At 47.5% G+C, this 16,878-nt stretch overlaps 1 long non-coding RNA gene across 1 annotated transcript in view; it reads right to left on the bottom strand.

The window, feature by feature from the left end:
• Nucleotides 1-16,171, bottom strand: part of LOC143990235 (uncharacterized) — a 43,709-nt gene extending 27,538 nt beyond the window's left edge. The window contains exon 1 of the long non-coding RNA XR_013277234.1: nucleotides 15,767-16,171. This is a non-coding gene — a long non-coding RNA (uncharacterized LOC143990235). The remainder of the gene's footprint in view (nucleotides 1-15,766) is intronic.
• Between the last annotated feature and the right edge of the window lie 707 nt (nucleotides 16,172-16,878).

Here is a 16,878-nt window from a genome sequence, read left to right as displayed (position 1 = left end):
TTTTGCAACAACATTGTAAGCCCTCAAAGTGACTCTTGGTGGGCGCTGGAGCGCCCTGCTGTGAACGATTATATCAAGAATTGTAATTACATGCCATTGTTGAACAGTGGTAGAAAAATTGACCTTTGGTGGTTGTGGTGCTGGTGCCACAACACTATAAGTCCTCACAGTTACTCTGGGTGGGCACAGGAAGGGGCCCTCCTGTGAAATATTATATCAAGAATTGTAATTACATGTCCCTGTTAAACAGGGGCAGAAAAATTGGGCCTTAGGCACTGGTGCCATCACACTGCAACCTCTGCCATACACTCTAGTTTTATTGCAGGAATTAGCCCTGCTGCAAAGCATTGCATCAAAAATTGTACTTAAACGCCCCTGTTAAACAGGGGCAGAAAAATTGGGCCTTAGGCACTGGTGCCATCACACTGCAACCTCTGCCATATACTCTAGTTTTTTTGCAGGAATTAGCCCTGCTGCAAAGCATTGCATCAAAAATTGTACTTAAACGCCCCTGTTAAACAGGGGCAGAAAAATTGGGCCTTAGGCACTGGTGCCATCACACTGCAACCTCTGCCATACACTCTAGTTTTATTGCAGGAATTAGCCCTGCTGCAAAGCATTGCATCAAAAATTGTACTTAAACGCCCCTGTTAAACAGGGGCAGAAAAATTGGGCCTTAGGCACTGGTGCCATCACACTGCAACCTCTGCCATATACTCTAGTTTTTTTGCAGGAATTAGCCCTGCTGCAAAGCATTGCATCAAAAATTTAACTTAAACGCCCCTGTTAAACAGGGGCAGAAAAATTGGGCCTTAGGCACTGGTGCCATCACACTGCAACCTCTGCCATATACTCTAGTTTTTTTGCAGGAATTAGCCCTGCTGCAAAGCATTGCATCAAAAATTGTACTTAAACGCCCCTGTTAAACAGGGGCAGAAAAATTGGGCCTTAGGCACTGGTGCCATCACACTGCAACCTCTGCCATATACTCTAGTTTTTTTGCAGGAATTAGCCCTGCTGCAAAGCATTGCATCAAAAATTGTACTTAAACGCCCCTGTTAAACAGGGGCAGAAAAATTGGGCCTTAGGCACTGGTGCCATCACACTGCAACCTCTGCCATACACTCTAGTTTTATTGCAGGAATTAGCCCTGCTGCAAAGCATTGCATCAAAAATTGTACTTAAACGCCCCTGTTAAACAGGGGCAGAAAAATTGGGCCTTAGGCACTGGTGCCATCACACTGCAACCTCTGCCATATACTCTAGTTTTTTTGCAGGAATTAGCCCTGCTGCAAAGCATTGCATCAAAAATTTAACTTAAACGCCCCTGTTAAACAGGGGCAGAAAAATTGGGCCTTAGGCACTGGTGCCATCACACTGCAACCTCTGCCATATACTCTAGTTTTTTTGCAGGAATTAGCCCTGCTGCAAAGCATTGCATCAAAAATTGTACTTAAACGCCCCTGTTAAACAGGGGCAGAAAAATTGGGCCTTAGGCACTGGTGCCATCACACTGCAACCTCTGCCATATACTCTAGTTTTATTGCAGGAATTAGCCCTGCTGCAAAGCATTGCATCAAAAATTGTACTTAAACGCCCCTGTTAAACAGGGGCAGAAAAATTGGGCCTTAGGCACTGGTGCCATCACACTGCAACCTCTGCCATATACTCTAGTTTTATTGCAGGAATTAGCCCTGCTGCAAAGCATTGCATCAAAAATTGTACTTAAACGCCCCTGTTAAACAGGGGCAGAAAAATTGGGCCTTAGGCACTGGTGCCATCACACTGCAACCTCTGCCATATACTCTAGTTTTATTGCAGGAATTAGCCCTGCTGCAAAGCATTGCATCAAAAATTGTACTTAAACGCCCCTGTTAAACAGGGGCAGAAAAATTGGGCCTTAGGCACTGGTGCCATCACACTGCAACCTCTGCCATATACTCTAGTTTTATTGCAGGAATTAGCCCTGCTGCAAAGCATTGCATCAAAAATTGTACTTAAACGCCCCTGTTAAACAGGGGCAGAAAAATTGGGCCTTAGGCACTGGTGCCATCACACTGCAACCTCTGCCATATACTCTAGTTTTTTTGCAGGAATTAGCCCTGCTGCAAAGCATTGCATCAAAAATTGTACTTAAACGCCCCTGTTAAACAGGGGCAGAAAAATTGGGCCTTAGGCACTGGTGCCATCACACTGCAACCTCTGCCATATACTCTAGTTTTATTGCAGGAATTAGCCCTGCTGCAAAGCATTGCATCAAAAATTGTACTTAAACGCCCCTGTTAAACAGGGGCAGAAAAATTGGGCCTTAGGCACTGGTGCCATCACACTGCAACCTCTGCCATATACTCTAGTTTTTTTGCAGGAATTAGCCCTGCTGCAAAGCATTGCATCAAAAATTGTACTTAAACGCCCCTGTTAAACAGGGGCAGAAAAATTGGGCTGCTGGCATCACCCAGAACCAAAAATGTTCTTCCAACATATCAGTGGAGGAGGAAGAGGATAGACAATCAACATAACAGGACAGTCACTCAGCATCAGCATAGGCAGTCTTGAAGGGATGTGGTATTTCAAAAAAAATTATTCGGTTACATCAGCTTCAGGTGCTTGGTAGCTGTGGGTGATCCAAGACTGATTCATCTTGATGAAGGTCAGTCGATCAACTGATTCGGTGGACAGGCGCACCCTGTGATCGGTAACGAAGCCACCAGCAGCACTGAAGGTGCGTTCCGAAAGAACGCTGGATGCAGGACAGGCCAGTAGCTCAATTGCATACTGTGCAAGCTCTGGCCAGTGATCCATCCTCAAGACCCAGTAAGCCAGAGGATTTTCAGTGGGAAAGGTGTCCAAGTCTGACCTTGCCCCTAGGTATTCCTGCACCATGTAAATTAGACGCTGGCGATGGGTGCTGGAACCAATCATACCTTGGGGCTGCGGACTAAAAAATTGTCTGAAAGCATCAGTCAGACGGCCACCTTCTCCACCGCTCCTTCTGACTGATGCCTCAGCAACACGTTGTCCAGGACCAGGAGTTTGTGACCTCCCAGTCTCTGGGAACGCGTTGCACAGAGCTTTCTGCAAGGCCTCCCGGAGATGTCTCATCCTCTGCTCCCTCTGCGATGGCAAGATAAGGTCGGCAACCTTACCCTTGTACCGTGGATCAAGGAGAGTGGCCAGCCAGTAATGGTCCCTCTCCTTGATCCGAAGAATACGAGGATCCTTCCGCAGGCTTTGCAGGATCAGGGAGGCCATGCAGCGTAGGTTAGCTGAGGCATTCGGTCCGGAGTCCTCTGGGTCACTAAGGACAACATGATCCGCAGCTACCTCCTCCCAGCCACGTACAAGTCCACGTGTTTCTTGGGACTGTAAATCATCCCTATAAGACTGCTGCTGCTGATGCTGAGTGCCAGCCTCCACCTCCATGCTGACACAATCATCCTCCTCCTCCTCTTCCTCCTCCTCACCCTCTTCCTGTGTGATGGGTGGCACAGCAGGAACACTGTCTGGATAAAGGGGGCCTTGAGAGGCAAGGAAGTCCTCCTCTTCCTGCCTCTGTTCTGCCTCAAGTGCCCTGTCCATTATTCCACACAGCGTATGCTCCAAGAGGTGGACAAGAGGTATAGTGTCACTGATGCATGCACTGTCACTGCTCACCATCCTTGTGGCCTCCTCAAACGGTGACAGGACAGTGCATGCATCCCTGATCATGCCCCACTGGCGTGGTGAGAAAAAACCAAGCTCCCCTGACCCTGTCCTGGTGCCGTAGTCGCACAGGTACTCATTGATGGCCCTCTGCTGCGTGTGCAGCCGCTGCAGCATGGCCAATGTTGAGTTCCATCTGGTGGGCATGTCACATATAAGGCGGTTCTTGGGCAGGTTCAACTCCTTTTGGAGCTCAGCCAGCCGAGCACAGGCATTAAATGATCGGCGGAAATGCACACAGACTCTCCTGGCCTGTTTCAGGACATCCTGTAAGCCGGGGTACCTGCCCAAGAACCGCTGCACCACCAGGTTAAGGACGTGAGCTACACAGGGCACATGGGTCAGTTGTCCCTGTCGGAGGGCGGAGAGGAGGTTGGTGCCATTGTCGCAAACCACCATTCCTGGCTTAAGCTGGCGTGGCGTCAACCACCTCTCGGCCTGCCCCTGCAGAGCTGACAAAACATCCGCCCCAGTGTGGCTCCTGTCCCCCAAACAAACCAGCGCAAGCACGGCATGGCATCGTTTTGCCTGCGTACTTGCGTAGCCCCTGCAACGCCTACGGAGCACCGCTGGTTCTGAGGACAGAGCACTGGAAGAGGCCATGGAGGAAGAAGAAGAGGAGGGGGTGGAGGAGAGAGGTGTGTCACAACCAATAGTAGCATTTTGGAGGCGTGGTGGCGGAACAACCTCCAATACTACTGCACCTTGTCCTGCATCCTTCCCAGCAGCCAGAAGAGTGACCCAATGGGCCGTGAAAGACAGGTAACGTCCCTGTCCATGCCTGCTGGACCATGAGTCAGCGGTAATATGCACCTTACCGCTGACCGCCCTGTCCAGCGAGGCAAGGACATTGCCTTCCACATGCCGGTAGAGAGCCGGAATCGCCTTCCGTGAGAAAAAGTGGCGTTTGGGGACCTGCCACTGAGGAACCGCACATTGTACAAACTCACGGAAGGGGGCCGAGTCTACCAACTGAAAAGGCAGCAGTTGAAGTGCTAGCAATTTAGCCAAGCTAGCATTCAACCGCTGGGCATGTGGATGGCTGGGAGTAAATTTCTTCCGCCGGTCCAGCAGCTGGGGCAGGGACATTTGTCTGCTATAATCGGACGTGGATGTACCACTAGCAGAGTTCCCGGAAGCACTTGGCTGTGACACACCTAATTCTACACCTTCATTCCTCTCAGAGCAGGTTTCAGAGAGGACTGAAGGTCTAGTGGGGTTGGAGATGCCAGCTGATGAGGAGCAAGGAGAGGTCCGCTTTGTTCTTTGGTGTGGGTCTTTGAGGTATGCTTGCCAACGAGCTGCATGGCAGGTCAACATATGTCTGGTCAAGCATGTGGTGCCCAAGCGGCTGATGTTTTGGCCACGTGAGATACGCTTGAGACATATGTTGCAAATAGCAGCGGTGCGATCTGATGCACTCGTCTCAAAAAAGGCCCACACCAAAGAACTTTTAGAATAACGCGCAGAGGAAGCGCTCTGCGCAGAGGAAGCGCTCTGCGCAGGCGGAGCTCTGCGGTGTGATTCAGTCGGTGTGCTGCCCCTAAGCTGGCCCCCGGAGGGCATCCTGCCTCGTTGGACATGTGCCTCCTCCTCCTCCTCCTCCTCCTCCTCCTCCCTCCTTCCAGGCACCCACGTGGAGTCAGTGCCCTCATCATCCCCTCCCTCTTCATCGCTGTAGCAAACCTGGCAGTATGCTGCAGCTTGTGGAACATGACTGCCAGATTGCTGTCCTTCTTGAGCATCCCCTCTCTCTGTGCTCACGCTACTGCCTTCCTCTAGCTGAGTGTCATCATCAGAGCCCACCAAACACTGGGCATCCTCCTGGAGCATGTACCCAACACTGTGCTCAAAGAGTTCAGGAGACTCCTCAGGAGGACGTGGTGGGTCTAGGGAAGGAGTCACTGATGATGACATTGAGAGGAGGGACGATGATGTGTTGGCAGCTGCTTTTCTACTACCCTGAGACTGGGTGAGAGAGGATAAGGAGGATGAAGAGGGCTTGGTCATCCACTCTACCAAGTCGTTGGCATGTTGCGGTTCAACATGTCCAGCTGCAGAAAAGAAGGACAAGCATGTCCCATGGCCACGTGCTGATGACAATGCACCGCGTCCACGACCAGCACTGTTGTCTCTAGACACAGAGCCTGCTTGCCCTCTTTTATCGGCTCGCGCCTGTCTGCCTCTCCTTGCTGGCCTTCCAGACATGGTAATGGCCTGAAGGGAGTTGGGTAAAACAGTAGTTGGGTAGTTTATATTGTGCTGGAGGCACACAACACCCACTAACTCCTGCAGATGCCTTTTTTATAGAACAGCAGAGTTAAAGGGGTATATACAGATGTATACTGTGCTGTGCTGGAAGCACACACAACTTCCAAAAACTCCAGCAGATGTCAATCGTGCCCAAATAGAGAACAGCTATGTAGGTGGATAATAGCGGTATGTACTGGGTACAGAGCAGGCACACAGCACGCACTATCTCCTGAGTGACACTGCTGACTGCAAGCTCTATTGTTAAAGATGGACCACTAGCTATATAGGTGAGGTGAATATCACGGTGTATACTGCGGTCAGGGCACGCAGACAATAACCAGAAAACAGCAGAGTTAAAGGGGTATATACAGATGTATACTGTGCTGTGCTGGAGGCACACACAACTTCCAATAACTCCAGCAAATGACAATCGGGCTCAAATAGAGAACAGCTATGTAGGTGTATATAGTGGTATGTACTGGGTACAGAGCACGCAGACAGCACGCACTAACACTACTGACTGCAAGCTCTATTATTAAAGCTAGATCACTAGCTATATAGGTGAGGTGAATATATAGTGTGGGGCGTGCACTACACAGTCTGAGCTATGATTGGCCACAGGCAGGATGCCTGTGGCCAACCATTGCTCTCCTCGCTACTGGCGCTGCGATTGGCCAAGCATGCGGGGTCACAGTGCATGCTTGGCCAATCGTGAGACAGCAATGCATTGCGCCATCGCAGTGCATTGTGGGCCACACGAATTTTGCCGCGAACGGCCCAAACGTTCGGAATTCGGCGAACGCACGAACGACCGATGTTCGAGTCGAACATGCGTTCGACTCGAACACGAAGCTCATCCCTAATGGTGGTCTTTAGGCCTGAATACTTCTATAACATTTATTTTCTTATTTGTTTGTATACTTGAAGTATTATGTATATATCTATAAGTTATTTTTGTTTACACCTTATCTTTTACTTTGGATGTACTCATTTTTATAGAGGTTTTTCCTCTTTAGCTAGCCCCCTTGTGGAGAGGCAAGACCTGAATATTCACTAGAACATTTTCTTATTCTCAGGAGTAACTTGTGTCCTTGGCTCTAATTCCCTAGTTCTGCTTCTCTCTGCTCTACTCCTTGCTTGTTCCCCCCGGGCCATATTCTGGCTTGCTCCCCCATATCCACAGCCCCCCGAATAGACTCCACTGTGGGTCCCTGTACATGTGTGGATGGCTATAGCCCCCTCTTTCTTTTTGGTTATTGGTAGAATATCCTGATGACTGATAAGTCTTCTTCCTTCCTCCTTTTTTTTTCTCTTGTTATAATTTTGGTTTTATTCCTAGATTTTCATACTCTTGGCTGGTAACATTAAACGCCTATTTAAGTGAACTGTGTTTCACGAAACATGTAGAGATTACAATGTTCCTCAGTTTATGGATCTGAACCCAATCATAATTACATGTTTATATGAAGCAATTTGTACTGATGTACAAGTAATATCTCTAATGTACATATTTTGTACTGGGTCATCTTTTGGCATTTAAGTTGGTTTTTAATCATTGTGCACAATAAAGTATCTGTTTTATAGATCCGTGGTAACTTTTTATATCGTCCCCCTAAAAATATATATTATTATATAAGGCTCTGCATTTTCTTGCATTTGTACAAAATGAACTGTGAAAAAACAGTTTAAGGCCTCATGCACACGAGACGCAGTTAAACGCGCGTTCAGATGCAGTTGGACAGTTTTTTCAACTGCACCTGAACTCATTCAATGTTATCCTATGTGTCCATGCACACAGTCTCGTTTTTTTCCGTTTATATGCAGTTGCGTTTAATCTCGTTTTTCCAGAAGCAAAAAAATGCGTTCAGAAACAAAAATTTCTGCGTTTCAGACGCAAAACGCAGCTAAACGCGGCTATACGCGGCACCCGCGTTTAGCCGCGTTTGCGTTTATATGCGTTTTTAAAGGTGACCTTTTTTTTTACATTAAAAATCTCAAAAATGATTGCAAATGATGAAAAACCATTAGAAAAATATTTTAAACAATTGCAATTGCAAGTGGACAATCCACAACTTGTGGCAAGTGACGTGGCAAGTGGACAATCCACAACTTGTGGCAAGTGACATGGCAGGTGGCAAGTGATGTGGCAAGTGGACAATCCACAACTTGTGGCAAGTGACGTGGCAGGTGAAGTGGCAAGTGACGTGGAAAGTGGACAATCCACAACTTGTGGCAAGTGACGTGGCAAGTGACCTGGCAGGTGACGCGGCAAGTGACTTGGCAGGTGACGTGGCAAGTGGAAAATCAACAACTTGTGGCAGGTGACTGGCATGTGACGTGGCAAGTGGACAATCCACTTGTGGCAGGGGACGTGGCAAGTGACGTGGCAAGTGGACAATCCACTTGGTGCAGGTGATGTGGCAAGTGACGTGGCGAGTGGACAATCCACAACTTGTGGCAGGTGATGTGGCAAGTGATGTGGCAAGTGGACAATCCACTTGTGGCAGGTGACGTGGCAGGGGACGTGGCAAGGGACGTGGCAAGTGGACAATCCACAACTTGTGGCAGGTGATGTGGCTGGTGACGTGGCAAGTGGACAATCCACATCTTGTGGCAGGTGACGTGGCAGGTGATGTGGAAAGTGGTGTGGCAAGTGGACAATCCACAACTTGTGGCAGGTGATGTGGCTGGTGACGTGGTAAGTGGACAATCCACAACTTGTGGCAGATGGCATGGCAGGTGACGTGGAAAGTGGACAATCCACATCTTGTGGCAAGTGACGTGGCAGGTGATGTGGCAAGTGACGTGGCAAGTGGACAATCCACAACTTGTGGCAGGTGACGTGGCAGGTGATGTGGCAAGTGATGTGGCAGGTGATGTGACAAGTGGACAATCCACATCTTGTGGCAAGTGACGTGGCAGGTGACGTGGCAAGTGACATGGCAAGTGGACAATCCACATCTCGTGGCAAGTGACGTGGCAGGTGATGTGGCAAGTGACGTGGCAAGTGGACAATCCACAACTTGTGGCAGGTGACGTGGCAGGTGATGTGGCAAGTGACGTGGCAGCTGACGTGGCAAGTGACATGGCAAGTGGACAATCCAAAACTTGTGGCAGGTGACGTGGCAAGTGACGTGGCAGGTGACGTGGCAGGTGACGTGGCAAGTGATGTGGCAAGTGGACAATCCACAGCTTGTGGCAAGTGACGTGGCAAGTGGACAATCCACAACTTGTGGCAGGTGACGTGGCAGGTGACGTGGCAAGTGAACAATCCACAACTTGTGGCAGGTGACGTGGCAAGTGACGTGGCAGGTGATGTGGCAAGTGACGCGGCAAGTAGACAATCCACAACTTGTGGCAGGTGATGTGGCAAGTGACGTGGCAGGTGATGTGGCAAGTCACGTGGCAAGTGGACAATCCACAACTTGTGGCAGGTGATGTGGCTGGTGACGTGGCAAGTGGACAATCCACAGCTTGTGGCAGGTGGCATGGCAGATGATGTGGAAAGTGGACAATCCACATCTCGTGGCAAGTGACGTGGCAGCTGACGTGGCAAGTGACGTGGCAAGTGGACAATCCAAAACTTGTGGCAGGTGACGTGGCAAGTGACGTGGCAGGTGACGTGGCAAGTGATGTGGCAAGTGGACAATCCACAGCTTGTGGCAAGTGGACAATTCACAGCTTGTGGCAGGTGGCATGGCAGATGACGTGGAAAGTGGACAATCCACATCTCGTGGCAAGTGACGTGGCAGCTGACGTGGCAAGTGACGTGGCAAGTGGACAATCCAAAACTTGTGGCAGGTGACGTGGCAAGTGACGTGGCAGGTGACGTGGCAAGTGATGTGGCAAGTGGACAATCCACAGCTTGTGGCAAGTGACGTGGCAAGTGGACAATCCACAACTTGTGGCAGGTGACGTGGCAAGTGACGTGGCAGGTGACGTGGCAAGTGATGTGGCAAGTGGACAATCCACAGCTTGTGGCAAGTGACGTGGCAAGTGGACAATCCACAACTTGTGGCAGGTGACGTGGCAGGTGACGTGGCAGGTGAACAATCCACAACTTGTGGCAGGTGACGTGGCAAGTGACGTGGCAGGTGATGTGGCAAGTGACGCGGCAAGTAGACAATCCACAACTTGTGGCAGGTGATGTGGCAAGTGACGTGGCAGGTGATGTGGCAAGTCACGTGGCAAGTGGACAATCCACAACTTGTGGCAGGTGATGTGGCTGGTGACGTGGCAAGTGGACAATCCACAGCTTGTGGCAGGTGGCATGGCAGATGACGTGGAAAGTGGACAATCCACATCTCGTGGCAAGTGACGTGGCAGGTGATGTGGCAAGTGACGTGGCAAGTGGACAATCCACAATTTGTGGCAGGTGATGTGGCAGGTGATGTGGCAAGTGGACAATCCCCAACTTGTGGCAAGTGACGTGGCAAGTGGACAATCCACAACTTGTGGCAGGTGCCGTGGCAAGTGACACGGCAAATGCAAGTGTACAACTGCTCTCTATGCTGCTGCTGCTCACTCTGATCAAAATAGCAGAAATAGTTAAAAAAAATGCTTTGAGAGCTTGGGGAGGGTCTACATGATGTTATCTTTATAAACGCGTTTAAACGCAAACGCGTCTAAACGCATCTAAACGCGGCATGCAAACGCGGCAAAACGCGCGTTTCTAAACGCGCGTTTCAGCTTTTTTTTAACAGAGGTTTCATCTGCGTCTCGTGTGCATGAGGCCTTAACAGAGGTTTCATCTGCGTCTCGTGTGCATGAGGCCTAACACTATTGTTTATGAGGTTTTTTATTTTTTTGTTTTTTGCAGTACCACACTGTTTATTACATGTTACATGTTCTATCTGTATTTAGGAGTAACTTGTTAGTATGCAGCTCACCCCCACTGACAACATGCAGGGGTTCTTCTTCCTACATTTAATGTCATATTTTAAAATCGTGAATAAACAAACTACAAGTCCTGCCACAGACGGACCACCGCCGCAGACGGACTTACACTTTCAATGGACTGTGAGCTTGCTGATTGGCATGTTTGTAGTTAATTCATACTACCTATAGCTCAAAACTTTCTGCAAATACCTCAGCTGTCAGCAGTGTCTGCAAGAACCTGACATTGTATCCATGATCCACAGATCATGGGTGCATTCCTTTACAGGCTCCTGTGAAAAAATAACTGCACATTTTTTTTGTCCAAAAACATGCATTTTTTTTCTAAACCCCTTGCTCACCATCAGCAGTTCATTTAACCACTTTGCATCCAGGCCAATTCCGACATTTCTCTTCTACATGTAAAATTCATAATTTTTTTGCATAATGTGAAAGAGGAAGATACGCCAAATAAATAGATGCCCAACATGTCACGCTTCAAAATTGCATGCGCTCGTGGAATGGGGCCAAACGTTGGTATTTAAAAATCCCCATAGGCAACGCTTAATTTTTTTTTACTGGTTACATGTTTTGGGTTACAGAGGAGGTCTAGGGCTAGAATTATTGCTCTCGCTCTAACGTTCGCGGCAATACCTCACATGTGTGGTTTGAACACCATTTTCATATGTGGGCGGGACTTACGTATGCGTTTGCTTCTGTGTACAAGCTCACGGGGACAGGGGCGCTTTAAAAAAAAATTTTTTTTATTATTGTTCATTTTATTTTTATTTTTTTAGTTTGACACTTTAAAAAAGAAAAAAATGTGATTACTTTTATTCCTATTACAAGGAATGTAAACATTCCTTGTAATAGGAATATGGCACTATCGGACCTATCGGACCTATTTACAGTGAGATATGGGGTCAATAAGACCCCACATCTCACTGGAAAGCCTAAAATAAAAAAAAACAAAAAACGATCCTGGCTTCCCAGCCAAAACTGCGCCATTAATTTGAATGCAGAGGCCGGGCATGACGTCATAACATCGCGCCCGGCCTCCGAACGATCATAGAGACTCCGGGGATTGATGGAAGCGGTGAGTCGGTACAAGCCCTGGAGGGCGGCGGGAGGGGGGTCCCCCCTGCCACCCGTAAGAACGATCAAGCGGCAGAACAGCTGCTATGATCATTCTTATGGTGCAGGGGATCGCCGGCTGAAAATGCCGATATCTAAATGATGTCTGTGGCCTCAGGCATCATTCAGATATACCGCCACAAAGCCCATGACGTCATATGACGTAGTATGGGCGCCAAGTGGTTAATGCTAGTGGACAACTTCCCAAGAACCGCAAAGTACCAGTATGTCATGATGCGCACTGGTGCACCCCTGGGCGAGCAGCAGCGCAGACCTGTCAGCAGATCACAATGCTCTGTACCAGCCTGCTGTGATCGACCAGGATATCGTGATCGCTATGAAAAAAAATCATAGCAAACATATTATGTTATGATTCATTCATGATACAATGTAAGCAAGTTACTTTTGTTTGGTGGCACAGTGATGTAGTGGGTAGCACTCTTGTCTAGCAGTAAAAAGGATCGCTGGTTTGAATCCCAAACATGACACTACCTGCCTGGAGTTTGCATGTTCTCCCTGTACCTGCGTGGGTTTCCTCCGGGTACTCCGGTTTCCTCCTACACTCTAAAGACATGCTGGTAGGTTAATAGGCTTCTGTCTAAAATTGGCCCTATTATGAGTGAGAGGGACCTTGTATTGTGGACTCCTTGAGGGTAGGCACCGATGTGAGTGTGTGATGTATATGTGGAGCGCTGCATAAAATTGTCGGCGCTATATGGGTACCTTTAAATAAATAATATAATAGATGAACATCTTAATGAGACACAATGTACAGGGATAGGGACAATTATAGACACACACCCACACTCACTCAGGTTGAATTGGATGGACTGCTGTCTTTATTTAACCTTAGTAACTATGGAACTATGTGAACAAAATTGTCATGAACGACTTTCATTCATGACAGCTTGCTCACTATTGTGGCGCTATGGCTATCACATGGTACCTGGCCCAATCACAGCACCCTGTACCATGTGATTAGCTGTGGCCATTCACAGCATCACAATAGGAAACAATCAATGAGTCGTAACTGAAAGTCATTCATAACATAACTGATCATCACTGTATCAAGCATTCACAGTGTTAAAAAAAAAAAAGAAGAAAATCCCTGATCAGCATAGCATAGTAGCCCATTATGTGTCACTTACCTGGCACAGGAGCCAGCGATGTCCCCGATTTCCTCGCCGGCTCGAATCGTCCATCTTCCTTCCGGGGTCACGGACTCCGGCTCTGTGACTGGCCGGAGTCGTGTGACATCACTCCCGCGCGTGCGCATGGGAGCCGCCAGTCACAGAATGTCGTTTAATGAAAACGGCACACAGTGACCCTTCTAAAGTGCACATCAGAGGGGGGCAGGGTCACCCGTACATCACTGGGGAAGCCTGTCTTTCCCTGTGTGTCAGAGGGGGGCGGGGTCAGGTGACGGGTGGCCCCATCCTCCTCAGCTAAGAAATGTCAGGCTGCCGGGATTCCCACAGTGTCTCCGGTAGAGACAGAATGGATGCAATGTGCTGGACCATAGAGATCACCCATCACTGGACCCTGGAGAAGAGTTCAGATCACCCAACGCTGGACCCCGGAGAAGAGATCAGCCATCGATGGATAGCAAGAGTGGATTACCACCGCTGGAATCTTTATTTATTTTTCCCAGTGGTGTCTGTGTCTTTTTTAACAATTTTTTACACTTTCTTTGTGAAATGGTAGGGGTATTTTTGTACCCCCTTACCATTTCAAACAGGGGGGGGCCGGGATCTGGGGGTCCCCTTGTTAAAGGGGGCTTCCAGATTCTGATAAGCCCCCCGCCCGCAGACCCCCACAACCACCGGCCAGGGTTGTGGGGATGAGGCCCTTGTCCCCATCAACATGGGGACATGGTGCTTTGAGGGGTCGCAGACCCCCAAAGCATCCTCCCAATGTTGAGGGCATGTGGCCTGGTACGGTTCGGGGGGGGGGGGCGCTCTTTCATCCCCCCTCTTTTCCTGCGGCCTACCAGGTTGCATGTTCGGATAAAGGGTCTAGTATGGATTTTTGGGGGGAACTCCAAGCCATTTTTTTTAAATTTGGCGTGGAGTTCCGCTTAAAATCCATACCAGACCTGAAGGGTCTTTTTTTTTTATTATTTGACGCAGGTTTTTTTTACCAATGACTTTCAATGTTTTCTGTGTTACGGGGAGCCGACAATTCATTATAGCCGCGAGTGCTTTTAAATTACTTTTTTTCCTGCAGAAATTACACTTTGTGCAGGGACAGTTCTAAGCACCGGAAACAAGTGCCCCTTTATAGGCATACTATAGACACCCCACAGATAAAAAATTTAAAGGAATATTACACTTTTATTGTTTCACTTTAAGTATTATTAAAATCACTGCTCCTGAAAAAACGTCAGTTTTTAAAACTTTTTTTTTCATTGATCCATGTCCCCTCATGCAGGACCCAGGTCCCCAAACACTTTTTAGGACAATAACTTGCATATTAGCCTTTAAAATGATCAGTTTTGATTTTGAACGTTCGAGTCGCATAGACTTTAATAGGGTTCTAAAGTTCACGTGAATTTTAGGTCTGTTCGCAGGTTCTGGTGCGAACTGAACCGGGGGGGGGGGCGGGTTCTGCTCATCCTTATTGCTGGGCCTCTCCACTAACCGAGACGGCATGGGACCACCTCTGAATCCTTCCATTAGTTTCCTTGCCTCGGCTAGCCAGCCCCTAGACATGAAGTGGGGTGGATCCGCACCCCAGGCCATGGAAGTCCTGGGGGCTGGTCAGGAGGATCAGGACCAAACAGTCAGAAAGCACTTCTGGACTGGAACCCCGAAAACACGTGACATCCACACCTTAAGTACCCCCTCCAAGAAGGCACAGCAAGAGTGACACTCCCACTGGGCTGGTTCCGAGAGAGAATAACCTTAATGCACCCAAATAGACTGCGTTCTAATCCCTGCCAAAGAGGACAGCGCCACCTATGGTCAGGCAGAACACCATGTAGTCCAGCCAGACTGGTGCTGAGGTCTAAATTTTGAGTAATTAAACCCAAAACCAAACTGCGGTTCAAGGATAAAGTTAAATGACAAAAAATCACTACACTTATCTTGGACTGTATTGGCATTCGCACTTTGGAAAGTGGTTATGGACTAGTTATCATAATATTTTCACGGAATATTTTCTCTTTATCTTTGGCTTTTCTTTATTTTTCGGTTTATATATCAGACATGATCTAAACCAGCACTTTATATATATTGATATATGTATGTTTCGTGCATATTTATATTTTATTATTACAGAATAGCGCTACACAATTTTTTGTTTTTTTTTAACTAAAACAGTGTTGGCTGCTAGCTTTCAAAAGAAGGACACAGGTGAATGTTGGCAAGGGAATTGTTTCAGAATGGTACTCTGCAGATTGTGAGCCAGGAACAGCTAGGGACATTCAAATATCTTATAGTATTTATTTCACTTTCTACAAAAGAAATGTTTGGAACTCTAAATTATACTTTTTATTGATGGTTTTTCAACTTACTATTTCTCTCCTTCTATAAAAAAACACATACAGTAAATGTTGCAGAGGTTGCAGGGCACTAATGAACTCTTCAGGCAGAGACTGTAGCAAAGAAGAATTTGATTATTATTGTTATACAGAGCCAACCTGCAGCAGTACAACTGCGGCGGCTGGTCGGGAAGGGGTTAAAAGGAGAGAGGATTAGCAAGTGCACTTATACAAATAATCAATAAGACAATAGCATTACTCTGGATATGGTTAAACACACACAGTATTTTGAATAGCAGTAATTAAAAGAACTGCATTTACCTAGCAACACTATATAAAGACAGTCCCAGTTTTTTCCACTGGCCAGTGACTGATGAAAAATAAAAAGATTGGCTGGCAAAGTTGAAAAAACCACAACAGTTCCCAGCAGACAACAGATGTAAATGCACAATGGTAGTCTTTTGCCAAACCCAGGGCACCGTCCTTTGGGTCTCGACATATAATTTGGTTCAACTCCCCAGACAGGGATAAGAATTGCTGGTGATGTCTCTCTTTCAGTCCTGCTGAGCCAGTTTATTCTTTCCTTCCTCAAAAGTGGTAGGAGGGGGCTCTCATGTACAGTGTGATCTCACCAGGCATCCCAATCATACCTCACTTCCTCCTAGGAAGAAAGATTTTGATTTCTGAGACAAGGTGAGTAGACTCTTTGCTTCTCCCGATTGTGGTCAGCTATGGCAGGGTTGTGTTCATCTCCTTGCTCTGTTGCATCAACCAATCACCTCCAGGATTGAATCAGACCCAGTCAAGGTGGCTGCCCCCTGCAGTTGGGACACTCCATGGACAAGCATTGCAAAGTGGTCTCCTTAAAAATGTCTGCTGCACTTCTCCATTAACTAGTATTCAGTTTAACCCTATCCACTCTGCTGAAGGATAACACAGCAGCAACAAAGGATGAAGTTCCGCAGCAGTTATCAGCTACAGTCCAGGTTACATATGTATATACAGTGTATATGTAAAGTGCTGCCTAAATTGTCCACACTATGTAAATACATGTAATAAAAAATAAATATACAGTATATACAAAAAAGAGCATTGTTTTTTATTAAACTGTGCACCAAATAAAAATGTTATATATCCTTATAAAATTTAAAATCATTAACAATAATTAGAAGTACAACTAAATTGAAAGGGCACATATAGGCAGCCCTATGTAAACACTTCTATGCTGAGAGTGCATGTACTACGTGCTCCCAGCACAGTTACAGTTACCGGAAAGCTCCCAATGCATATTTGCTATTGGGAGCTTTCCAAAAATGTGACCACTGTAACAGCCAATTACAGCTGTCACATGACCCTAATACCCACCTCCACTTCCCGGCATTTTAAAGAACTGGAAGGTGGCAGCGGGAAGTGGTTAACCACTTGCTGACTGC

This window comes from Lithobates pipiens, unplaced genomic scaffold (assembly GCF_037356315.1).
Source record: "Lithobates pipiens isolate NorthernLeopardFrog02 unplaced genomic scaffold, aLitPip1_a1.2 Scaffold_18, whole genome shotgun sequence".
In the NCBI taxonomy this organism is placed as follows: domain Eukaryota; kingdom Metazoa; phylum Chordata; class Amphibia; order Anura; family Ranidae; genus Lithobates; species Lithobates pipiens.
Note: the sequence above shows the minus strand (reverse complement) of the source record. Positions and strands in the feature narration are given on the sequence as shown.